Source organism: Rhineura floridana, chromosome 1, assembly GCF_030035675.1.
Source record: "Rhineura floridana isolate rRhiFlo1 chromosome 1, rRhiFlo1.hap2, whole genome shotgun sequence".
In the NCBI taxonomy this organism is placed as follows: Eukaryota; Metazoa; Chordata; class Lepidosauria; order Squamata; family Rhineuridae; genus Rhineura; species Rhineura floridana.
Window position 1 is genome coordinate 18774445 of NC_084480.1, and position 27298 is coordinate 18801742.

At 43.8% G+C, this 27298-nt stretch overlaps 1 protein-coding gene across 1 annotated transcript in view; it reads right to left on the bottom strand.

The window, feature by feature from the left end:
• The window catches only part of MBD2 (methyl-CpG binding domain protein 2), a 70431-nt gene that overhangs the window by 42071 nt on the left and 1062 nt on the right, over window positions 1-27298 (bottom strand). The gene's annotated exons all lie outside the window — the stretch shown is intronic.

Genomic DNA, 27298 nt, shown 5'->3' on the forward strand with positions numbered 1-27298 from the left:
GTTCTTCTTCCTCAGAGGGCACACCCTGAGAAGCTGAGAGCAATTGAAGAAGCAATAAAGGCAAGGAGACGTGACCTTCCTGAACCAATGCATGACACCCCTCCTCCCAAAATGCTGAAGCAGCAGCAGACAACCCTTGAGAGGTGGGGATCTGGCAGGGAGCCTGTCACCCAGAGCAATCTCGACAGGAGAATCATTGATTTCATTGTAGAGGAGACATTACCACTTCAGACTGTGGACAAACCATCATTCATTAATCTGGTTCGCATTGGACTCCCCAAAGATCTCACCATCATATGTGCCAAGACTCTGAGAGACAGAATTGAGAAGAGAGCATGCCACATGAGAGAAACTCTTGCAAACCGAATGGGTGCTGTGGCATATATAGCAACCACTGCAGATTGTTGGACCAATGGCATGAAGAGTTACTTTGGGGTAACAGCCCACTGGATCAACCCAACTACCCTGAAACGTGAGGTCGGGGCCTTGGCTTGTAAGCGTCTGAAGGGGCGCCATACATACAATGTCCTTTCAAAAGCACTGCATGATGTACATGTGCAGTACAGGATCCACAACAAAGTTATGTGCACTACTACAGACAATGGCTCCAACTTTGTGAAAGCGTTCAGAGTTTTCATGGCCAAAGAACCAGTGGAAGCTGCAGGCACCAGTGATGATGATGGTGATAACCAAGAGGAGGAGGAGGCTGAGGTGGAGTTTGTGCCTATCTGTGAGATCCTGGACACAGGACCTGAGGCAGAGGAAGAAGCTGCAGACTCAGGAGAGGATTTTGTTTTACCACCACACCAGAGATGTGCTAGCCACACCCTCAACCTTGTGGCAACACAAGACATAGAGGCCATGCTTTCTGACTCCTCCAAAAGTAGTCTTCTTGGTCCTTTCAAGAAACAGTTTTGTTCCTTGATGGGAAAGTGCAGCAAGTTGTGGTCCAAGCAGAACCAGTCAGCCCAGATTGCTGAGTATATCCATGCGCAATGTGGTGTGTATCTGAAGGTACTGAATAAGACCAGGTGGAATTCCACCTTTGATGCGTTGAAGCAACTACATGAGCTCCTGTCAACTGTGCCACTAAAAATGCATGCCATAATGGACCGCTGCTCCTTGTCCAGGATCACAGCTGCTGAGATTGAAGTGGTACAGGAATACACAGAGATTATGGAGCCACTAGCCCAGTCCCTAGATATCCTGCAACGGGAGAACGGCATGTTCATGGGGTATTTGCTACCAACGCTCTGCAATCTGGACCGCAAGTTAGAAGGACTGGAAAACAAACCTGAGAGGTACACATACTGTTTTCAGCTGCTGAGAGGTGTGTGCGAAGCCCTAAGAAAGCGGTTTGCAGCTATCTGGGAGGACAAGAGGCTTCTTCTGGCAGCCTGCCTACACCCTCGCTTCAAACTAGATTGGCTGGAATCGTGTCAGGCCACCACCCATACCAACAAGTAAGAACATTAGGGAAGCCCTTTGGGTGGATTACTCCAAGGGAAATGTTGTCTCAAGGGAGGCATCAGAGGGCTTAAGGTGGTAGGCAGGGGCTGGTCCTTTTCTTCCTGGGGCTCCTCATCACAACCTTGGGTTGCTGCAGGTAATCCTTAAGGGTCTGCTGTGCTGCCCCATGAGTGTGGTGACTTGGTCACCTTCCTACCTTCCATGTCATCATCCACAGGCTCAGGCTGGACCCTGAACCAGGGAACATGACAAGCATCAGGAAATGAAGAGCAGATGATGGTTTCCTAACATATATATGTTAACATATCCTCTCTCTTTCTTAGATACACAATGGAAGCCTTGCTGAAAGCCGAAATAAAGATGGGTGTGCTTAATGAGGACAGTGATCAGTCTTCAGATAAAGACCAGGAAGGAGATGACTTAGAAGATGACTTCTTTAACTTTCTGCCCCAGGGCAAGAAGTCAGCAGTGGACACTGCTGAGGAGGAACTGGTGAGGTACCTGAGGTCTCCCAGCAGGGAAGTGTCATTACTCCATGGCTTTCCACGTGTGCTGCGGTGTTTTTTGCAGCACAACACAGGCATGCCTTCAAGCGCCGCAGTAGAACGCCTGTTCAGTACTGGTGGCAACGTAATGACTGTAAAAAGACATTCCTTGTCTGACATGCTCTTTGAGCATCTTGTTCTTTTGAGACATAACAGAAACATATTATAAAAGCATTTCAAGTGTAAAATTTGATTTCAAGAGTTGGGGTATCTTCATTGCTTGGGGGGATGTGAGATTCTGTTATGCCATTATGTTAATCTTATGGATAATTTTTTTTATTCTACTACCCCCTGTGTGTGTGTGTTTATTTTTAATATTGTTTTAGGCTTCTTAGATGTGCAGCAGCCAAGGCCAGCACCTTGTAGGAGTTTTTTTTTTAAGTAACTGAAATGCAATTGTAGTGATTACTTTTGAGAAAAAGTAAAGTAATCAGTTACTTTCAGAGCAGTTGTAATTGTAACGGTAATTACTACTTTTTGGGCCAAGTAATTGTAACTGTAATTTATTACTTTTTAAAAGTAATCTTCCAAGCTCTGTGAACAGGTTGTATCGAAAATCAGAGTAAAGCTAAAGAAGAACAAAGCAATTGTAATGCCAAAATACAATTTAAATAACATCTCAGAATAATATAAAGATGAAATAAAGAACTGATTTGAAGCTTTAGACTTAGTTGACAAAGAACCAGAAGAACTATGGAGTGAAGTCAGAGACATTACCAAGGAAGAATGCAAAAAGACAGTACTTTGAGTTAAAAAGAGAGAAAGACCTCAATGACTGAAGAAACACTTAAAATGGTTAAAGTGAGAAGGAAAGCAAAAGCAAAAGGAGATAGAAACATGGTCAGAACCCTAAATGCAATAATACAGCGACTAGTACGTAGGGACAAAGAGAACTATTACAATAGTTACTGTATAGAAATAGAAGAGGACAACAAAAAGGGAAGAAGAAGAGCCCTATTCCAAAAAATTAGAGAAATTAAAGGGAAATTTAAACCACGAGTAGGGATGTTGAATAATCAACAGGGGAACACACTGACTGACAGAGATAAAATAAAAGGAAAACAGAAGCAATACACTGAAGAACTCTATAAAAGAGACGCAAGGATGACAGATTCATTCACAGAGGAACCGTATGATGAAGAACCAAAAATTTTAGAATGTGAGGTGAAAGCTGCTCTTAAAATACTTGGAAGAAACAAATCACCAGGAACAGATGGCATACCAATAGAGTTGCTACAAGTTACTGAGACTGAATCTGTCCAAATTTTGACAAAGATCTGTCAACAAATATGGAAAATAAAACAATGGCCCACAAACCGGAAGCGTTCAATATATATCCCACTTCCAAAGAAAGGGAATGCAGTAATTATCGAACTATTGCCTTAATATCCCATGCAAGTAAAGTAATGCTCAAAATTCTACAACAAAAGCTCTTACCATATATGGAGCGAGAAATGCCAGATGTCCAAGCTGGATTTAGAAAGGAAAGAGGAACCAGAGATCATATCGCAAACATATGTTGGATAATGGAATGGAACAAGGAATTTCAGAGGGAAATAACCCTATGGTTTATAGATTACAGCAAAGCCTTTGAGTTTGTAGATCATGAAAAACTATGGAATCCATTAAAAGAAATGGGAGTGCCACAGCATCTGATTGTCCTGATGCACTACCTATACTCTGCACAAGAGGCTACTGTAAGGACAGAATATGGAGAAACCGATTGGTTCCCAGTCACAAAGGGTGTGAGACAGAGGTGTATTTTATCACCGTATTTATTTAATCTATACACAGAACATATCCTACGGAAAGCAGGACTGGACCAAGATGAAGGAGGTATGAAAGTTGCAGAGAGAAATATCAATTATAATTTAAGATATGCATACAATATAATACTACTAGCAGAAACCAGTAATGATCTGAAACGAATGCTGATGAAAGTTAAAGAGGACTACAGCTGAATGTCAAGAAGACTAAAGTAATGACAACAGAAGATTTCTATAACTTTAAAGCTGACGAGGACATTGAACTTGTCAAGGATTATCAGTATCTTGGCACAGCCACTAACCAAAATGGAGACAACAGTCAAGAAATCAGAAGACGGCTAGGACTGGGGAGGGCCGCTATGAGAGAACTAGAAAAGGTCCCCAAATACAAAGATGTATCACTGAACACTAAAATCAGGATCATTCAGAGCATGGGATTCCTGATCACTATGTATGGATGTGAAAGTTGGACAGTGAAAAAAGCGGATAAGAGAAAAATCAACTCATTTGAAATGTGATGTTGGAGAAGAACTTTGCGGATACCATGGACTGCAAAAAAGACAAATAATTGGGTGTTAGAACAAATTAAACCAGAACTATCACTAGAAGCTAAAATGATGAAACTGAGGTTATCATACTTTGGACACATCATGAGAAGACATGTTTTACTAGAAAAGACAATGATGCTGGGGAAAACAGAAGGAAGTAGAAAAAGAGGAAGGCCAAACAAGAGATGGATTGATTCCATAAAGGAAGCCACAGACCTGAACTTACAAGATCTGAACAGGGTAGTTTATAATAGATGCTCTTGGAGGTCATTGATTCATAGGGTCATCATAAGTCATGATTGACTTGAAGACATATAACAACAACATGATGCATATTCTATTTCTTTATTTCACTTTTTATACTGGTTTTTTATAGTTTAGTTCTTCTATATTTTTACAGTTTATTCTGAGCCCGAGTTGGGTTTTTATTGGTGATTGTAAGCTGCTTTGTGGAGGAAGTTTCTCCAAAAGCAGGGTATAAATTTTTAAATAAATGACAAACCGAAGAACTGACAGCTCAGTTTGCTATATTTCTTCTTCCCTCCCAACTCCTTTTATATTCTATATATTAGACTGCAAGCCTGTAGGCAGGGCCTGCACTTTATTTTTGTATACCGTATATAGAAAATGTAGGTTCTTTATAAATAATAATAAACAGGTCAAACACAGTAACTAGCCCAAGGTCATATACTCAGCATCACAGCAAGGATTTGAACTCAGATCTTCCTGGTCCAATTCCAACACCCTCTCAGTTATACCAGACTGGAAAAATAAATATCCCTGGTCGTATATTATCAGCACCACCACTCCTTTTTGCCTAGGGCTAATGGGAGTTGTCATCTAAAACATCTGGAAGGCACCAGCTTGGCAAAGGTTCCTCTAAAGACCCTTTGGGAGTTTCTGGCAAGAGAGTTATTTTTCAAACCACCACTGAACTAAACAACTCTGTAATCTCACCCCTTTGGAGGAGTTTGCACAGCATAACTGACACAGAAGGGAAGCAAGTCTCTTGCCAAGAGACATTTCCCTGGCCACAATGCCATTGCCAGAAGTGTTTTCAGATGTCGTCTTTGCAACTAGGAAAGCACAATCCAACACTCAAAAGCAATGGATTTGTTCAGCCAGAAGGAACCAAGCTTGAAAGAGAAACTTTTTTTCAAGTAGAAGGATGCTTTAAAGTTTGCTTCCTCGCTGCCAGACCCATTACCTAACAGTCAAAACATACACACTCCCTGCCATGTAACCTGCTCAGATTATCTTTCACTACAAAAGAGCATGAAGCATACACAGTCAGACTCAACAAGCAACAGGAGCACACATGCATGCTGACTTTTTCAGGAGTAGCAATGGCAGCATTGTTAAACTGGTGCTGAGCTAGTGCATCAAGATCCCAGGTTGGGTCATTCACCAACCCAAGGAGGGAGGGAGGGAGGGAGACCATTGTGTATGGGAGGAGGAAGACATCAGGTGCAAAGATAAAGCACACACACCTTTAACCAGGGCCCGGGGACCAAATAACCTCCAGGCCTCTCTGTCTGGCCCTTGAAACTCTTCCCAGGTCATCACCCCTCTCCTCCATGCCACACCTCTCACTGTCCCTGCTTTGCACCCCAAATGTTTTTGCCTGGCTGCAAAGTGCCGTTGAACTCAGATAATGCTGCTCACTTCTCCGGATGGAGAAAAGAGAGAGGTGTATGAGCATGCATAGGAACTAGCCTATTGTACAAAGGTAGAATTAACATTTATTGCTCCGCCCAGTTTTGCATCCGGCCCTGGCCACCGCTGGCATGTGGCCCTCAGAAGGCTGTCCAGAAGGGAATGTGGCCCTCAGGCTGAGCAAGGTTCCCCACTCCTGCTTTTAACAGTTCAACAGAAAGCAGGCAGTTCAAGTAAGCAGCTGCTATTTGCCAAAATTCCCTTTTCCATACAACCATGAAACTTCATCTTCCTTTGCATCTGGCCACCCAACACAGCACGGAAAGCTATGCTGACATGGGGTAGCGAAGTAGCTAACAGATGAATTGCATAGCAGGAAGTCCCCAGTTCAAATCTCTCCTGCCCTGAACTCACACGATGGTCTTAATACAGGATTGTTGCAAAGGTTACAACTAGATAATGCATGTAAAGTGCTTTGAACACTCGACAGCGCTACATATATATGTGATTAAAAGCAGAATAAAAATAAAAGCCCAGAGCAATCACATTCAGTAACAAGCTCTGTTAACAGCTGCCAACTACAGCACCTTCAAATGGTAGTGCACATTAGCAAAATCTACAGTTACGGCAGAGATAAAGCTTTAAGGTAATACTGTGCCAAAAATGTATCCTGCATATCTTTTTGCCATTCTCCATCAATTAATGGGGGAGACATTGCATTCAAAAATATATCAAAGCAGAAGAGAAAACTTCAGTTAAGTGAGCTACAGGGTTTCTCTTGTGTTTCGCTAAGGGGTATTGCAAGTGTCCTTTCTTTCATTCTGCATGTCATCTCTCCAGCGGTCTACACTCTGCAGCCTTCCTGGGTACCTGCACTTCCTGAAAACCCCATGACATGAAAGCTGGGCTTTCCAGCAATAACAGGAAAGCAGGGAGGCTGCCTACTGTGTACCTGACAACTGTTCATCAAAGCATTGTCTTTTTGAGGAAATCAACATGGAAAGATTTTATTTAAAAGGCTTCAGGAAGGACTTGCCTTAAAAACGAAATTAGCAAACACACAGATCTCTGGGACTAGGTAGCACGCATCCCCAACCTTAATTAAAACTCAGGCAAAGGCATCATAAGGTCTTCTCCCATGAGGAGCTTTCAGATCAGGAAGTGCAGGCAGCCAGAGAAGCTGCAGAGTGATGGAGAAATGCTTAATGGGAGGAAAAACACACATACAACACCCCGGCCACCTCTCAGAAGTATGGTAAACTCGATCGCATATCCATCAAACTTGTAAAGAAAATCTCAAGCACCTTGAAGCAAGAAAATTGAAGTCCCTTTCACTGAGATTCCTGTACATCTTTGCTTGTACAGCTACTTTGCTTATTTCAGTTTTTACAATCTGTTATATCTGCCATTTGTTTTTTCTTTATTATTGTTGTGTTATTTCGCTTGAAATTGTTTTTGCCATTGTTTGACTTGCTGTAAGCTATTTCATATGCAATGTGTTTTTGTTTTCCTTTTTGTACGTCGCTTTGAGTCCTATTTTTGGAAAAAAACGACTAACAAATGCTATTAATAAATAAATATAAATAATAAATAAATAATACATTTATTTTATTTATTTATTTTTTTAAAAAAGTTTATATCCCGCTTCAGTTCCAAGGAATTCTAAGCGGCAAACAATAGCATAATAAAACAACATAGTACAGTATAACATACCAAACAAGTTATAAAACATTATAAAAAATATACAATATATCACACATTACAATTCAAAAGCTAACCGAAATAAAAAGGTCTTAACATGGCGACGGAAGCTAAACAGAGAAGGGGAAGAACGAATTTCCTGCGGAAGAGCATTCCAAAGAGTTGGTGCCCCCACTGAGAACAATTTATTCATAATGCCCGTCTGATGAATTTGGGAAAAGGAGGGAATATTAAGACCAGGGTCTAAAGAAGATCTTAAAGGACGGGCCGGTTCATAAAATGACAAACGATTTGATAGATAACTAGGACCTGAGCCCGATAGAGCTTTAAACGTTAAAACCAGGATTTTAAACTGAACTCGATAGGAGATTGGAATCCAGTGTAGTTGTTTTAAAAGCGGAGTAGTGTGAGCTCGAACGTTCGCCCCAGTTAGCATCCTAACAGCTGCTCTCTGAACCAATTTCAATTGGCGGAGTATTCTAAGGGGAAGGCCTAAATAAAGTGAGTTACAATAATCTAGTTTAGACGTGACCAAGGCATGGGTAACCATGGTCAGGTCAGAAAGCTCCAAAAAAGGACGCAATTGGCGAACTAGCTTCAGGCGGGCGAAAGCGCTTCTAGAGATTGCAAGAACATGAGCCTCTAGAGTCAAGGCCGAGTCTAGGAGAACACCGAGACTACGGACTTGAGTCTTTAAAGGGAGTACAACTCCGTCTAATATCGGAACATTCCCTGTTTCCAACTCAGTTCGATGTCCAACCACCAGCACCTCTGTTTTATCTGGGTTTAGTTTAAGTTTATTCTGCGTCATCCAGGTCTTTACTGCTGTTAGACAATTGTTTAATGGGAGGATGGCATCTTTCGTATCAGGAGGAAAGGAAAAATAAAGCTGGGTATCATCAGCATATTGGTGAAATCGAATTCCAAACCTCCGGATGATCTCTCCTAGCGGTTTCATGTAAATGTTGAATAGCGTCGGTGAAAGCACCGAGCCTTGTGGAACTCCACATGATAACGGCCAGGGATCAGAACTAAAATTCCCAAGCAATACTCTCTGTGATCTGCCCTCCAAGAACAAGCGGAGCCACTGAAAAACAGTGCCTCGCAAGCCCATCTCGAAGAGGCGGTCTAGGAGGATGTTATGGTCGATCGTGTCGAACGCTGCAGAAAGATCGAGGAGAACTAGTAAGGACACATTCCCCTTGTCTTAACTCTTTCCGAAGATCGTCTACTAAGGCCACCAATACAGTCTCAGTTCCATGACCTGGTCTAAAACCAGATTGAGATGAGTCAAAGTAATCCGTCAGCTCCAGAAAACTCTGGAGTTGCGCGGCTACAACTCTCTCAATGATTTTACTTAAAAAAGGTAAGTTAGAAACAGGACGAAAACTGTCTAAACAGGAAGGGTTCAAGGAAGGCTTTTTTAATAATGGAATAACAATTGCTTCTTTTAAGCTTCCTGGAAGGTGACCTTGCTGGAGGGAGGCATTAATCAACTCACTGATCGAAATTGCGAGTCCCTTTCTGGACTGTTTTATAATCCAGGAAGGGCAGGGGTCAAGTAGACAAGTGGTAGGTCTCATCCCTTCCAAAAGGTTATTTATATCTGCTGGATGTACGATCTGAAAAGAGTCTAAAGTGGCAACGCAGACATGAGTGGCAGGGAGGGGTTGGAAATTATAATATTCTTAGTGTCAAGGTCGAAACGGATCTGAGCAATTTTAGTACTAAAGTACGTGGCTAGTTCTTGGCAGCGAGAAGCAGAATGATCAGGATTCGGCTTATGCTGGTCTTGGTCAAGTAAATTCTTAACCACCCAGAAGAGTTCTTTTGGTCGGCCATCAGCAGATGCAATGGTGGCCGAGAAAAAGGTTCTTTGAGCCGTAATTCTAGATGACATATAGTGTTTCAGAAAATTTTTTGCCTGAAGATGGTCGCAGGGGCTCCGTGTCTTCAGCCAACGGCGTTCCAAGCCCCTATAGGTCCGTTTCATATCAGTCAACTCCTTAGAGAACCATGGGGCAACTTTAGATCGAGAGTGTGTGAGAGGGCGTAACGGAGCAATAATATCTATAGTTCTGGACATTGTATTGTTCCAGAAATCTACTAGATCAACAATAGACTCGTTAGGTCGAGGAACTAGGAGTTTTTCAGCAGTAGATAAAAAAGTTGTTGGATTTAATAATCTTTTTGGACGAATCATTTTAATGGGATTCTTTCCTGTAGAAGGGGTAAATAGTGGTGGAATTTTAAATTTAATTAAATAATGATCCGTCCATCCTATGCCCTTTTCTGTCTAGTTAAGCAGTTGTGTGCTTCCCCCTAACCTCACATACACACACACACTCAATAGCTCTCTATGCACCTTCCCTGGGTTAACTCACAATTAGCATTTAAATATATACAGAGATGTTTTGCAAGATCAGGACCTTCGCTCTGATATATTGGCATAGATGAAAAAGAACATGTCAAACAACAAGCCCCAAGCTGCCTAGCTTGCATTTCATTTCAATTTTTTTTTTTGGCAGAAGACCGACTTCATTGCTCAGGGCCTTGGGTTGAACCCATTCATTGCCCATTTTTTCCCATGAGGAATTCCAATATCAGAAATTATCTTGGCCAGGATTTAAAATACATATTAAGAAGCATTAAAAATTAGCTTCCTTGAGTGGGAAATGTTTGCATTTATTGTGAAACACCAACAGTCAGCTCAGAAGTGGTTTCTCAAGGTCTCTTGCTCAGGAATCCTAAACATATTTACTCAGAAGTAAAATGGCCCTTACTCCCTAACACGCCTGTTTAAAATGGCAGCCTTGCTCAAAACCTTTGCAAGTTAAGATCCATCCAGCTTCATGGGGCTTACTCCTGAATAAGCGTGTACAGGATTGCAATCTTACAGTTCAATGCTATGCATGTTTATTCAAAAGTACAATGGGACTTACTCCCAGGCAAGAGTGTACATGATTACAGTTTTAAGCCACTAGTGGGCAGCCCATACTTTGCATGTGGTTCTTGGCTTCCCCCTGTAGGCCCCATCAAATTTTCCTTTTAGTTCAGCTGATCAGCCATCAGTAGGGAAAAGATCCCTGCTCTCCATAGTGCAGGAACAATAATCTTGGCTTCAGTGGAATTGCTGGGATGGAGAAGGTTAAAGTCTCTCTCTTACAACAGACCAGCAAATCAGATGCAGCCTAAATGAGCATGTGTGTTGAATGTGTGTGTATGCACACAGCCTCTGAACCTGGAGTACCACTAAGCCTTTGTCCTGCACTTTATCGCTGTACTTTTAAGGTTATGACTAAGGCCCCGTGTATGTATTCCACAATTCCATGCAAGCACAGAATACAGTTTGAAGTGAAGATCCTGAGCTTTCGGGATCACTGTTTCAAAAAGCACAAGCCAACGATCTGATCGAAGCAATGCACTTTTCTGTGGGAGCACTAAGCACACATTTAAAGCTCTCCCACTGAAATCAATAAGGTCTTCTTTTAAAAGAGCTTCATATTGGCTACATCGTTAGACACTGCTCCCCAAGACTGAAACACTAGGATTAAGAAAAGGACTGGCTGAATACAATGTCTTGTTCTGTGCACCTCCAGCCATGACAGAAGAACACATTGGTCTTCTCCACCACCCTTATTTAGCTCTACAGAATAGTAAGGGGAAGCCTTTGCAGAATCAGGACTAGACAGATTTCACCACCTACAACAGGGAACAACTAGAGCTGTCAACCTGACACATAACAGTGTCATCTCCAAAGCTAAGTGGAATTGGATTTGGCCGCTGTGTGGATGGTAGACCACCTGGGAGCAACTCAGAGGGTTCCTGTAAAGTAGCAGCAGGATATATATTTGTTCATATACTTTTTACTTGATCAGTCATCTTCCTTTTCATGGATTAATTAAATTCCTGTATTACTAAAAGTACAACGTGGAGAGATGGAATGCAGTGAAAGGCCATTTTTAAAAATATCTTTTCCACTCCATATTCTTGCAACACGCTTCAAACAAATATAGGCCCAGATATGATGGGGAGCCCTTACCCACTTAAAATTGGTCCCACCAATCAACTAGTACTTTCACTGAATAATGTGCTGGTTAAAGCTTTCAGGACTATGAACGTCACATATTTATAGCATGGAGAACTAACCTGGATAGTTTTTGTCTAGCAGTATTCCAAAACCACCTTTTAATAACCGTCAGATCACTGCCTCTGATAACCCAACTATCGGGATTGTAAACCTAATCAGTGTTTCATATCTGAAGGCTGGGAAATTCTGTTTATCCTGTTCTGCGTTGCCTTAGGGTTCTATACACAGCCTATTACACCCATCCACATGGTGAACTCATCTATAATTTTAATGGGAAAATTATGTCGTGCAATCCTGAAAGAATTTCAAAATGTAGATGACACCAGATTGCAACACACTAATTTTGTGAAGTCTGCCTTTTATCTACTGGGCTTACATAAGATTTCCTTCGTAACTGACAAGCTTTCAAAATCTCGTCCTCGGTTTCACTTGCCTTACCCCTATCTCCAAGGCCCAATGAAGATGCTAATGCTCCCAATCACATAAGCACACTTTGGGGAGAGTTGCATTAGCACCAGGGTCCCAAACCTATGTAACACTTACTTTTGAGTTTGGGAGACCTGGGACTCTAGAGACCTATCCCTACTTTGGGCTCTTTTTTGTAGTCTTGGGAAAGTCACAGCATCTAAGCCTCAGCTTCCTATCTGCAAAATGGACATAATGGTGATCTATTACACAAGATTGTTGCAGAGAATAAACCCAATGAAGGTGACTAACATAGAAGTGATACTCTGATCAGCATGTGGATGAGAGACCACCTTTCAGGGGGGGGTTATTATTATTATTTATTGAATTTAGATCCTGTCCTTACTCTCCAAGGAGCCCAGGACAGCAAACTACTATGTGTTTCTACAGGACAGGGGAGAACAGCAGGATTTTTTTTTTCATTTATATCTTTCTTTTTCCCCCAAGTGTTCACATGATTATTTTTACCCAACAACCGTGTGAGTTAGGCTAGAGCATAACTTGTTCAGTGCAAATCAATGACAAGCAACTTCCCCCTTCCCAATCACATTCCATAAGCTGCTCAAATCTGCCCTCAAATCACCCCTGTTCTACATCATTAGCTGCCACACAACAGGATTGCTTATACTGACATTTTTTAACCTTGAATGTTGTTGGACTACAGCTCCCATCATCCCTGACCACTTGTCATATTGACTGGGAATTATGGGAGTCCAACAACATCTGGGGGGCTTGAAGGACACTGGTTTTACAACACCTGCCCCCATCATGCAGTGGTCAATCAGACTTCTTGCTCACATGAAGGAGCCCTATATGTGAACAACAGTGTGCACTGCTATGGATCAGCAGCCAGTCAGGCAGCACAGAGCCAGCAAGCCCATCAGTTTCAGGGAGCATAGTTAGTGGGTGTGATTTTTTATTTTGTTTTAATTCATTTGTGGGCTTTATAAAAAGCATTTATATATATCACCCATTACAATCCATCTCAAGGTGGTGTACAAGTTAAAATGATAACCTAATAAAAACAGTAAAATCACAATAAAATAAACAGAATGCAAGAGCACCATTAATGAATTAATTCCTGACATTAAACGCCAGAAAAGCCTTGAGTGTGCAGGCACGTTGTTAATGAGCACCAAAATATCATCAGCATAGCTGCTTATTTAAGTGCCAAGGAGAGGCAATTCCAAAAGAAGGGGGCCACAACAAAAAAAGCCCTCCTGGCTGCCACTAACCAAGACTGTGGTGCAACCAAGAGGGCTTCTCACCAGTGTCCACAGGAAGTTTTCCTGGGGATACAGTAAAACAATGAAATTCACGAGGAGCAGGCTAGTTTCTCACCAAGAAACTGCACCTGTACATTTTGCCTCTTATCTCAGGTTCTACAAATGCTAGAAACTTTTTCAAAGAAGGAAACTGGGAATCTTAGGATTACGGTTCATCCGGAGTAGGAGCAATTGCTCCCCTTCCCCCTCCCGCCCCACAGATGCCCATGGAGCCTTTGCAGCCAAGGGCAATGCTCAGACAGGGCAATAGGGAAAGAAGCAGTCCTGCACATATCCTGGTCTCAAGTTGTCCAGGGCTTGATAGGTTAATACCCAAACCTTGAACTTGGCCCATTAGCTTATCAGCAGCTAGCACATATCTCTTTTAGGAGCGGTGTAACACGCGCACGATATGACACTCCACTGAGTAATCTCGCTGCAGCATTCTGCTAACTTACTTGCATGTTGTACTTTCACTGAAAATGCATTGGGGGGGGATCTGAATAGCCCCAGTGACATCGGGGCATGGGCAGGATGAACTGGATATGGACAGGAAAGAGGACACTTTCCTCTGGTTTGGACAGAGGTCCGTGTCCTTTGTAATATCCAGATCCAAACTAAACAGAGGCTTCCAGAACTCACGAAACATTCCTTTGGCTCAAGGTTTCCAGAAGAAGAAGAAAATAAATGAAAGGGTGGGAACTAAAGTCACGTCAGGGGAATATCCTATGCAGTTATTTGGAAAAGCCACACTGAATTCAAGAGGGCTGGCCTGACCTTCACCATAAAAACATCACACTGCTACAAGTATAAAAAAATGTGCCACTTCATCATCACTCCAGGCTTAGGACAACCTTCTGGACCACCGAGACTTCACGTTTCAAGGCGGGCTTTCTAACCAGCCTGTGTTACATCAAGAGCAAAGTTGAGAACTGGTGGCCAATGCTGGCCAATTGCAGGCCAGCGCATTTGCATACGGGTGGCACCTGAGGTCAAACAAAGGCAGTAATGCGGAAACAACTCATGGGGGGGAAGAGAGGGCTTTGATGGTGAGAAGTAGTTTAGAGACAAAAGATAGACTCCTTTCCTCCCCCCCTCCAGTTGCGACAGACTGTTGTCAGCTCCCTCTTGCTCTCTTGTTAGGCAGCCACCGCACAGGCGCCTTCTGACAGTTCTGACAATTGTGAACGGGATGAAAGATTCCTTTTCCCAAGACAGCAAAGGCAGGGCAGAGGGGGGGGAGGAAGGCTAAATGCCTTTGCTTGTTAAATACACCCAACAGGACACAGTAAACAAAGCAAGCAAAGGGCCTTTTGGCTGCAGCTCATTACTTGAGCCAGAGCAAAAGGAATTTGGGCAATAAAGGGAAACTGAACTGATAGAGCCCTCAAAAATTACAAAGTAGTTTCTATCTCCTCCTTCCCTCCCGCTCTTTACAGAAGATGAAAGAATGAAATGGGGCAACACTCCCAAAACTTGGTCACATCACTGACATAAAGGAGACCCAAACAGCACCCTAAACCATGATTTCTTTGCTGCTGGGGACAGGAAGAGGTGAAAATAAAACCAGAACAGTTTCTTAATGCTGAGTATCCATTAAGATTGTAAAACCGCTTCCCATTCTCTTCCTCAACATGGAATTTGTAAGCACATCTCAGGACTCATTTTTGCGACACAAACAACATATATTTGCCCCCACCCCTTTCCCAAGCTTGTCTTCCCTGGGGTAAAAAGTTATGTGTCTGTCTAGACTGACAGACTACATTCACTAATCGGCAAAAAAAAAACTGTTGTGGTTTAAGAAGGTACCTATAGCCAACAGATATTTCTATCAAACTTTAAAAACAGGGAAACTGGGCAGCTATAGCGAATGCACCAGGGGAGCAGGAGACCTGACCGCCTCTCTGAGATACTGTGCTGCCCTACAAATTTGTCAAAATGCAAACACCATTTGGGTTGGTCTTTCACAGTCCAATCCACTTCCTGTGTCGCTTGGAAGAATTTGGTAACATGTGCCTCTGAGCTCATGGTAAGCGCAGAGCAGGTTTGATTATCTGCATGCTTACTGAGTTCAATGGGATTTACTCCTGTGAAATCACGGTTAGGATAGGTGAAATTGACCTAGGGGAGGAAGGGGAGGGGGAGGAGTAGCAGGGAGTAAGGAGATTGGGTAGGTGGGCACTGGGCAGAGGGAAAGCCCCTTTCCTTTCCAAAACGAAAACACTGTTAACAGTATCAGTATTTGGTGGGGGAGTTCCCCCACCTTTTTATTGTTGGAAGTGGGGCAAGAGCAACTCCTGTTTTGTTCTTTTGTTTAAGCTCCAGAGGGAAGATAGAGCTAGGGTCCTCCAGATGGATAGGCTTTGTTTACCTTTTACCTGTGATGCTCTGACTGACTTCCTTCTGTCGCTAGATTGTGACGCCTTTAGGGAATCTTACCTGCCCCTCCTCCTTCCGCCCTTTCCACTTCATTCCTTTGTCCTCTGGCTGTCCAGGAGAGAGGAGACTCCCTTTGTCTCTGCTCTCTCTCCGAGCATGGGGCTGACTCCTACACCTGGGAGTTATGCCTCCAACTTAGCTAGTTAGTTAGAACTAGGTATGCCTTTTCTATCTACTATGTATTTCTCTAAATAAAGTAGCTTTTCTTATTTTACTAAGTCTCCAGTCTCAGTGATGCCATTGCAGGGTAAAAGCCTGCTTTCTTAGGCAAACGCACGCACACGCTGGCACACTCACATTTCAACATCTGCTGTTACTCTCTGCTGCTGTGGCGCTGCTTTTAAATGAAATTAAGCAACACAGCTACACACAGCGCAACATTTATTCTACAGCAGGCACACGTAGCCTCCCACCCAAATTTAAACCAAAGCTGTCGCTGGCCACATCCACACCAGGCCTTTATTTCACTTTGGACAGTCCCAAAGAATCCCCGGGAAGTTTAGTTAGCGAAGGGTGCTGAGAGTTACAATCACCAGAAATCTCTGGGAAGAGGGGCTTACGGTTAAACCACACTAGCCACTGGAGCTTTATCAGGGCAATAGGAGTCTCCTGACATCTCTCAGCTGCCTTCACAAACTATACTTCCCAGGATTCTTTGGGGGAAGCCATGACTGTTTAAAGTGGAATAAATGTCCAGGGTGTGTGGGCACCTGATTAGCCAAGCCCAGCAGCTGTGAGTCTGGCTTTAGAACACTGACAGTTGTTTCTGACCAAGCATGCCTACACAATCAATCTTAAATTAATTAAAAATCAGCCATGCATTATTATTATTTTTACTTTTAAACTGCAGAAGATGAAGGTCAGAGTATGGGCCAAGGTCAGTAACAGGATTACAGGTACTCTGTGAACATGGCTGATTTTTAATTAATTTCAACAGATTATGAGACCACTGACAGAAAAAAGTCCAACAAGGGTCTGGATTTTTTAAACTTGTGTTTCAGGCAGATTCTCTCTGGGTGTTTTGTGAATCACCATGAAAACTTAGAAGGTGGTTAAACAAGCCTTTCTGAGTTCAAGACTATAAGTTTTGTAAGGTTTTGTTCAAGATGAGGTTATGGGAAGCAACAGAATGGCATGGGGGGTATTTTCAATTTAACACTGCAGAATGCAAAAAATCCACGCTGGCTATAGTATACAGCCATGATATAATCATTTTGGTTGGATGTTACCTAAAGAATAAAGGGCAGTTTCACACATTCTACAGAACCAACTGGGTACAGAACCACTCAACATGCAGCCAATCCCAGCTCCCTTTCAGCTGCCTGAAGGTGAACCATTTTTTTTAAAGTGTACACCTTTAAAAAATGAGGAGTGTGATGAGGAATCACGAGGTCCACATCAGACAAGGTTATCAAGGACCAAACCGACATGGAGGGGGAGGTTTGTGCTACAGATGACTAGCATCCACAGGGAAATTCCAAGCCTGTTCCCAAATTTTCAGCTTCCCCCCCCCAAAAAAAGCAGTTCTTTGGTGTTTTTATTTATGTAGATATGGAAAGCTTACTGACTTGTTGTTAAGGACACTGCGTGCAAGAGAAATAAAGCTGACCCTGTCTTCCAAGTTGTTCTAACCAAAGACATTGGGATACGGGATAAATATTTGAGCAGTTGCCACTGATTCCTAGTAGGGGATGTGCTCAGTGTCCAGGAGCAACCTACAATCTTTCCAAGGCAACAGCAGACTTATTTTGGCATTCCTCTTCTCATGGTTACAATCGTGCAATGGAAGAGATTAGGGTGGCACTTCCCGACCCCTCTGTCATGTCTTCAGTACCTGGTCTGTGTGCCTCTCATGTATTCTAAGAGTTAACTTTTGCTGCAGGGATCCAGGTGTAAGCATACAGCCCTGCCGCACGATTTAGAATCCTGATCTCCCAGGGTTCTAAATTGCAAACTTGGAGCCAGCCCAATCTTCCAAAGCTCTAAGCCGCAATTGGAAGCCTATACAAGCAAAGGATCCCCAGTGCCGATGTTCAGCCCCAACATGCAGAGGGTCACAGAAACAAGGTACAAATCCAGGGCACAACCACACTTGGAATACTGCATACAGTTCTGGTCGCTGCGCCTCACAAAAGATACTGGGGGACTGGGAAAGGTATAGAAAAGAGGAACCAAAATGATCAAGGGATTGGAGCAGCTACTCTATAAGGAGTAGGGTTAGGGTTAAGAGGAGGCAGCAGAGAACAAATTTTTGCCCTCTTCTACAGGACAGCCCTTCTTTTATTTGTTTTTTGTTTGTTTGTTTGTTTGTTTGTTTTTAGCAGTATTTCAAAGGGTTTTTATTATTATTAAAACTCTCCTCTTGCAGTTTTCTCATGTTACTTGTCATTAAAAATAAATGATTCTCCAAAGCCCAAAGGGAGTGGAAATTTCCCATGGTTTGCCACAAAAGGAATTGCAACAATGATTTATTAGCAGCCACTTTTCTGAAGTTATTAAAATGTTTTGAAGTCTACAAGATAAAAAATGGAGTACTTTAAAGTACCTATAAAACTGCATGTGAAATTTGGGAACACAGAACTAAGTGATTCTAAAGTACAAAGTTGTATGCATGACTAGACCTAGCTTTAACTAATAGCAATTTTTACATCCCCCCCAAAAAAAACTACCAGTGGAGATTGTCATGTGCAACTGATGGAGATATACAGCCAGATGTGCATTGCAATGCTCACCTAGTTCGCCACTGAATGTAATGGATCCAACAGATGCATATGGGAATATGCACCTACATCTGGGACCACTGCTCACACACCTGAGGTGGTTCATGGCCTTTTTCTTTCATTGCTTGCTTTGATAAAGAAGGGATAAGGACTAATTATTGTCCATCAGTACATGTTACTCCACATTTTACTGTATTAACATAATATACAACTTAAGTTACCAATATAAATTGATTCAAACCTAGAGGAATAGCATATGATGGAGTCTTTCCTGGACTGTAGTACTGAGACTGCAAATGGGGCATTAAAACATAAGATTCAGCCTGCTCCTACAATCTGAAACTATACATTTGAAGAGTGTTACCATGAAAAAAAAAACCCAGTCTTTTCTTCTGCAAGCGATGGCAGCTCGTGGCTCCAGCAACATCAGGTGGGCCACAGGTGCCTCACCCCTGCTTTAGATAATACTTTGCCAACCAGATGCCCTGCAGATCTTTTGAACTTTGTGATGCCCTCCAGATCTTTTGAGAGCCAGTGTGGTGTAGTGGTTAAGGTGTTGGACTAGGACCTGGGAGACCAGGGTTCAAATCCCCACCCAGCACAGCCACCAACACCAACCAGCACACATGGAGACAGTGCCCCTTGCTCAAGACCTTCTAACAAGTTCTGAGCAGAGGCAAAATTCAAACTCAAGACTTCCTAACTGATAGCTAACAGCACAATCCTACCCATATCTACCCTGAAGTAAGTCCCAATGGGACACACTCCCAAGTAAATGTGCACAGGACTGCAGCCCAAGGCTCAGTGGGTCTTACTTTTGAATTAGCATGCTTAGGATCACACTGCACAACTTACAAGGACAGGCATTGCAATCACAGCCCCAGCTGCCACTGCAGGGAAAATCCAAGCCTTGTTCCCCATACGCTGAACCTCAGTAGTCAGGGTGCCTGAAGAACTCTCTCCATAGATGGCCTCATAGAAGAGTCAGGTTCATGTGGGAAGTAGCAGCTCTTGATCAGTAGAAGTACATCAGTTATAAAGTGCATTGGCTCCCCATTCACTACTGAGCCCAATTCAAAAAGAATCAAAGGATAGCAGTGTTGGAAGGGGCATGGAAGACCATTGAGCCCAACCCCCTGCTCAATGCAGGAGTACTTTTGCAAGTGCCTTTAAAGCCCTAAATGGCTTGGAGCCCAAATACCTGAAGGAGTGCCTCTCACCATCACAGCCTGCCCATGCACTAAGCCAGGGTAGCCAACATAGGCCCTCCAGATGTCAGGGACTATAATTTCCATCATCCCCAGCCAGCATGGCCAATGAGCAGGGATGATGGGAGTTTCCATTCACAACATCTGGAGGGCATCACATTGGCTACTCCTGCACTAAAATAATCAGAGGATCCATCTCCCATCTCTAGGAAAAGTATATTGTGTATGCACAAAAAAGTAAAGGCCTTCACTGTGGTAATGTCCTAACTATGGAATGCCCCCCTAAGTATTCTTTTCAGTGCTAGGTTAGTACCTTTTTGTATTTTCCAAGCCATGTTCCATCATATTTTTTGCTGGTTGAATGGTTTTATTCCTCTTAATTTTATTGAACCATTTTATTAAATTCTTAAAATAAAATAAAAAAGAAATATAGAAAGATTGACAACCAGTTTTGGGACTGTTTCAAGGAGAAATCCTTCCTGCTTTTTCTTAGCTTTGTTAATGTCTTATTGTTCTGTGCCGTTACTGCTGCTAAGCTGGCTTTTAATGTAGTTTGCTTTGAACGCGATGAAAGCTACCTCACAGGCAATTTGATGGAAAGCTGAGATTCAATATTTTTAAAGAAAGAAAGGGCAAAAAGAAGCAGTGGTGGGTTGAGTGACGTCCAGGAGAATCCAGCAAAAGCAATGACCAAGTATGGGGAACCCGTACCCCCACAGGAGTTGCAGGACTCCAGTTCCCATCATCCCCGACCACTGGCCATGGTGGCTGGGGCTGATGGGAATTGAAGTCCAATGGCATCTGGAGGATCCAAGTTCCCTTTAGACGAAGTACACACTTGCGGTGCCCTGGCCATAATCCCTGCCTCCATTTTGGCATCAAGCTCCACCAACAGTGTTGAGTTCATGCACCATTGTTGAGGCTTCTGGCAAAGGTGGGCAGGGCCACATCTAGCCCTTCCCACTTAGGGCAGGAACCACACCTGTATTTGCATGTATCAGGAAGCATTTCTACATTTCTGCATTTCAGTGAGAATTTCTTCTTTTTGTGTACAGCTTTGACAAATACACATTTTTGCAAGCACTTTTCCCTAATATAATGAATTCTGTATGTTATTTGCACTAACACACCCCTTTGTATGCACACTTTGCCATAATATATGCATTTTTGTACACACTGCTTGACAGGAAGACTGCATGGGAAAATTTGGAGAAGTGTGAATTTTGACAGATGGCTGTATTTTGGTTCACATGTTGGTTTACAAAGTGCAAATTCAGTAAGTTCACCTCAAAATGCAAGCTTAAATCGTTGTGGGGTCACACAAGGACAAAGGCACAAAGGCCTGTATGAAATCTAGATTCACTCCTAAGTGACATGTGCCTTTATCCCCTATAACCCTAGTCTCTAAAGAGCATGAAATATTACCACTAGCAAATAAATAAATAAATGCAGCCTGATTCTCAGATGCCAACAACATGAGTTGTGAATGAGTTCAAGGCAGATCATCAACAAGAACAAAGCACGGTTGACTCAGAGGAGGGGTGTAGAATGTTTTGTCCTAACAAGTCCGCATTCCTAGACAGTGGTGCCATCAGGTTAGGACTTGGGGCAGACGTCCAGGGCCCCACTCAGCAGGAGCGTCTCCAAATGCATCTGGGAGAGGTTATCACATTTCGAATTAATTTAAGTAAATCACACATTACCATCTTAAAGGGGGGGGGCATCAGATCATGAAGTCCAGAGCCTAAAATTAAATTAAATTATTTGTTTACTTACAGCATTTATACCCCAACTCCTTTAGCCAAATAGGCTCTTGGAGTGGCTTACAAAAAATCAGTAAAAAGACCGTTTCTGCCCTCAGCTCACATTCTAAAAAGATGTGACACTTGAGGAAAAAGGAACAGGAGGGAGGAGGGAAAACGCAAGCTCAAGCATAAGTTCTGAAAGCTACAGCCAGTGTCATTGGCAGTTTCAGCTATCCTGCTCTTGCTAAAGAGCAGTCCCTGCCCTGAAATGCTCTTCTCCCCCCAACCCCACCCCAAGGTCAGAGTTGGTGACAGCATCCAGGCCAAGAGGACAGGGCAGCTCCTGCCATATAGTTCTTTCCTCAGACAGCTGACTTGATTACTGCATCACTCTACCTACTTATGCTGAAACTCTGGCTACTTGAGTACTAAGCCAGGAGGGGTCATATCCTGCTATTCACAGGCAAGACAGCTAGCTGCCTTTACATCAGCCGTACATGCCTTCTGTACATGCAAAGTAGCATGGGGGAAGCGAGGGCCTGTGGCTATCGCCTGCCTCTACTACTTCCTCTCAATAGCTAGCTACAGAACTGAAAGTATCTCCTTAATCAAGGTGGCCTGATATGTTTCTCTTTCCCCCTCCTGCATACGCAAAGAAGAGAGTGGCTTCCCTCCATGCAAAATCTGGGGGCAGGAGGGAAGAGAGAGAGTATGTAACATGAAGCAGTAGCATGCAACTCTCATCTACCATCAGTTTGGTAGGTAAGATTCATTCCAGAATGCATGCATCTGAATGATTCACACATATGACACAAATTCCAAAAATCTGAAAAAGCATGGAAAGCATGGCATTAAACAGCTAAAAGGTTTTGTGTTTACACCAAGAAAAGTAATTTTGATGGGGTGGAATCCTATAAAAGCATCCCCCTTTTCCTGACAGTAGGGCAGAGGTACAGAACTCTTTTTTTCAGCTCAAGGGCCACATTTCCTTCTGGGCAATTTCCTGAGGGCCACTTGCCAGGGCTGGCCAGAGCACTGAGTTCAAATATTGCCCATCGTACAGCAGGCTAATTTCTGCACACACTTACACACCCCTTTCCATTCTCTACCCAGGAAAGCAAGAGTCCTCATCAGAACTGAGCGACACAGTCAAGCCAGGCCAAAACACTCAAGGAAGGCTTGAGGCAAGGCAGATGAGAGGTGTGGCCTGGGGGAGAGTCCTGATGGCCAAACAGAGAGGCCTGAAGGGCCGCTTTCAGGCCCTGGGCCTGAGGTTCCCTATATTTGCTGTAGGGCGTGGGAGGAGAGAGAGAGAGAGAGTGCAAGAAATTCACTTCTATCCAGAGAAGCAAGTTCAAGTTTCACGTCTACCATCTATTCCTTGTGTGACTTCAGGGAAGTCACTTTCTTGCTGTAAAATGGAATTATACAATTGATGTCAATTCAGACCACAATTGGGGAGCCTAAAGCACATGGGTCCGACCTGGCCCACAGCTTAATTATGTCCAGCCCACAGTCCAATCTGCACTTTCAAAGCTCACCTCCGATCGGACGGTTGCATTAAGGAGAGACACCATTGTCTCTCACCCTAATTTTTGTCCAGGGGAGTAGCTTGCAGAAGTGCTCTGGTTCAGACAGTACTTGATCATCTGCTAACCATATTTTAAAGCAATACTCAGGCCAAACTGGATGTTATATGGTATTTGACATAAAAACAAAAGAAGATGACTTCAGGGGAAGTGTGCTCATGTATATATAATGAGAGCAGGCTGTCGGGGGCTACAATTAGAAAGAGGGGAAATGAGTTTGATGTGGGGTGTGTAACTTCTTCCCCACCAGCCATTCCTCCTCCAAACCAGGCACAAGGAACCTTTTTTTAGCTGAGGGCTGCATCCCTTTGGGGGAAATCTCTCTGAGGTCGCATACGGAAAGCTTTTGTGTTTCAGCCCACCTATCCAGAAGTATGATCTGCCTACATCTGTTCTTAAATTTGTTTTAGATGTTCATTGTGTTTTATTCTTTTTAAATGTTTTTGAAAAAGTTTTTAATTTTTTTTACTATTATTATTATAGATGTGTTTGCCACCCTGAGCTCCTTGGGAGGAAGGGCGGGATATAAATTTAGTAAATAAATACCAGGGGTAGAGATGGCCATGGGGCAGAAGCCCAAACTGGGCCAGGACAGAGCTGGCAGTGGCTCACCCATATTCTTTCTGCTCCCCTCCCTCCGTCTCCACCTTTCTCTCTCTGCTGAAAATCCCCCTGCGCAGCAATCAGTGGGGAAATGGTCTTCCTTACATGAACGAAAGGTTTTTATATATTAAGGGGAGGGTGAGGAGGAGAGGTCACAGGCTGGATCCAAAACCACCATGGGCCACAACTGGCCACGGTCCAACAGTTCCCCCCACCCCGGTTCTAAACATCCCCACACATACACACAGATTTTCCTTTTACATAAAAGGTACTCTCACTTTGTTTTCTTTCCCCTTTTGGAGGAGAAAAAAACATGGGGGGGGAATGTAAGAACAACTGGTAAGGGTCAAACATCCCCTCCCCATGCGCTCATTCTCTGCTTCTAATTGCACCCAAATAATCGGATGTTAGAACAGATTAAACCAGAACCATCACTAGAAGCTAAAATGATGAAACTGAGGTTATCATACTTTGGACACTTAATGAGAAGACAATAATGCTGGGAAAAACAGACAGGAGTAGAAAATGAGGAAGGCCAAACAAGAGACGGATTGATTCCATAAAGGAAGCCACAGACCTGAACTTACAAGATCTGAACAGGGTGGCTTATAACAGATGCTACTGGAGGTCTCGACCTGAAGGCATATAACAACAACAATTGCAGCCTCCAGTACTTTTTTATTTTTACTGTAAAAAAAAAGTGTCAGGAAAGAGTCACAAAAAACTTTGTGTAACTTGTAGCATGGAGCTCATAAACTCACAGGAATTTTGCAACAGCCTCAATATATTGAAGAAAAAGGTTTTTAAAAGCTTGCAATTTGAAAGGGCCTGTTAACACAGCAGTTGTAACAAGCAGCGGTGGAAACAGTAGCAACAACAGCAGCAGCAAGAAAAAAAAGTACTATAATGGCAGAAGGAAGAAAAGGGTGTGGGGAATGATTATGTCTGTCACCTGGGGAAAAAGACAGGGAGGGGAGGGAGACGCGAAAACAGTTGAAAGCCTGCAAGGAGATCCTATCCATGGAAGGGAGCTGGTCTACGGTGTGCATGTTCAAAGCAGGCAATGCACAAGGAGGAACAGCCTGCCTGGTTTCCCGGCACACTCAAGCAAACAGAGGGATTCACAGAAGCCTACTGTATATGCTGTTCTCTCCCAGTAGAAATGAGAGAGCTAGGCTGTGTGGTTTTGCCAGGCCCACAGAGAGGAAAAGTTCCAGGTGCAACTTGCCCAACAAAACCGGAAAGTGCCAGCGTAAACATAAGAACAGCCCTGCTGGATCAGGGCTATGGCCCATGTAGTCCAGCATCCTGCCCCCATGGGCATCTGGCTGGCCACTCTGAGAAGCCCACAAGCAGGACCTAAACACAACAACACACTCCACACCTGCAATTCAGGCCCATATTACCTCTGACAGCAGAGGCAGAACGCAGCCATCTTGGCGTAGCCACTGAATGTGTCTAATCCTCTTTTAAAACCATCCACATTGCTGCCCATCACTACCTGTTGTGTCCCGGCTCAGGACATCAGGGGCAGCGCACTGCACTGGTGGAGGGAGGAAGCTGCGAGTATACAGCAAGTTGCAGGAAGCCAGATTTCGACTGGACATCAGGAAAAACTTCCTAACTGTTAGAGCCATATGACAATGGAATCAATTACCTAGAGAGGTAGTGGGCTCTCTGACACTGGAGGCATTCAAGAGGCAGCTGGACAGCCATCTGTTGGGAATGCTTTGATTTGGATTCTTGCATTGCGCAGGGAGTTGGACTTGATGGCCTTATAGGCCCCTTCCAACTCTACTATTCTATGATTCTACCAGCCTAGGAGGCGGAGTACTCTGTTTTCATCTTGGGGATCTGACATCAGGAAGAAATCCTTCATGCTCCCCCACCAGGGAATGGGAACAAGTAGCAATTTTATGCCCTAAACTGCCCTCAGAATACTATGCCCTAAACTGCCCTTTTAAGCTGCGTAGGCAGGGCAGTGCCGGTCTGCAGGGTCTCCTCTGCGAGGGGAGATGGCACCAGATTATGGACTCAAGTACATGCCACTTTCATAAGGGCATGGCCAGTGCCAGAGGCTGGTATAATCAGGCTTCGGCAAAAGCCCTCAGTGAAGCAGGGGACCCCCACCAGTGACCCCCACCAGAAACTGCTGGTCCTGTTCCTCCTCTTTCTCACTGCTGCTGCTTGTTCACCTGACCTCTCAAATGCAAGCAAGGACAAGCAGCTACCTGTATTTGCTTCTTCAGGAAAGTGGTTCATCTCAGGCCCGGAAGGAGAGGCCAAGTGAACATGCAGCGGTCACAAGAGAAAGGAGCGGGGAACCACTCAGGGCTTCTTGTCCTCCAAAAATCTGAAGCAGACATGATTTGAGAGGACAGCTTAAAGAGGGAGCAGCAAAGGCATGAGTTTGCTGCGTGGGTGGCACAGGAATACATGTGGCCAGAAGAAAAACATCACTCTGTAAAGCAGGGGGAGTCAACTGGTGCCCTCCAGATCTTTTGGACGACAACTCCCATGTTCCTCAGCCAGCACGGCCAATGCTCATGGAGAATGGGAGCTGCAGGCCATAACATCTAGAGGGCACCCCCCAGTTGGCTACCCCTGCCAGATAGAGATACCCAAGTCCACTTTACAGGGCAGGAAGGGCCAACCTCTTTGCTTTCTGGGGTCACTTTTCCAGGCAGTGGGTAAATGGATATGGCCAAACAAAGCAAGCCCTTTCTATCAGCCAGGCTGCAAGATCCAGTCATCCCGCCCAGCAGGTGGGAACCACACGCACTCAGAGTATGATGTACACAATCCAGGGAGAGAGAGAGAGAGATTAATGTTCAAGGGAGGTGTATTTTTCCTGCCTAGAAACTTTGAAAACACATGTTTCCCTTGCCTGGCGAGTGGAACTGCAGGCAGAAGTTTTATCACACCTCCCCAGAGTACTCATCAGGCTAAAGTGCTGCTCTGAGCCCCAGAAAGGGAGGCCAAGATACCAGCATAATAAATATAGAAAACAAGGTAGGGTCACCAGAGGCCAGTTCAAGCCAATTGGGAGACTGGGCTGGATTCACCAGTCAGCCATCCTGCTGTAAGTTTGGAAAAAGGAAGAGGTGGCTCTCTCCATGCAAGGAGACTAGATGGAAAAGAGAGAGACTAGGAAGAGGCACCCAAATATAATAGTGCCAGGATGTATGCTGGGAAGCAAATAAGGGTGGAGAAGAGGTCACAGAATGCTACCCTACACTTTAAGCCAACTCACGGGATTGGCCTATCTCCTGAAGCCAATATGATTTATGCAGACTGTCTTTTGTTTCTAAAATTAGCTGTGCTGGGTTTCAAATTCCTCAGAAAGTTAGAACTTTCTGTCCTACAGAAACATGCATTCCTAAAATCTAGAGGTGTGGAGCCTAGAGTTCTCCAGAAATCAGGAAGAGGAGGAGGAGCCACTCAGCACATGTTCAGAGGCACTGCCTACAAGTGACAGCTCTTTCTCC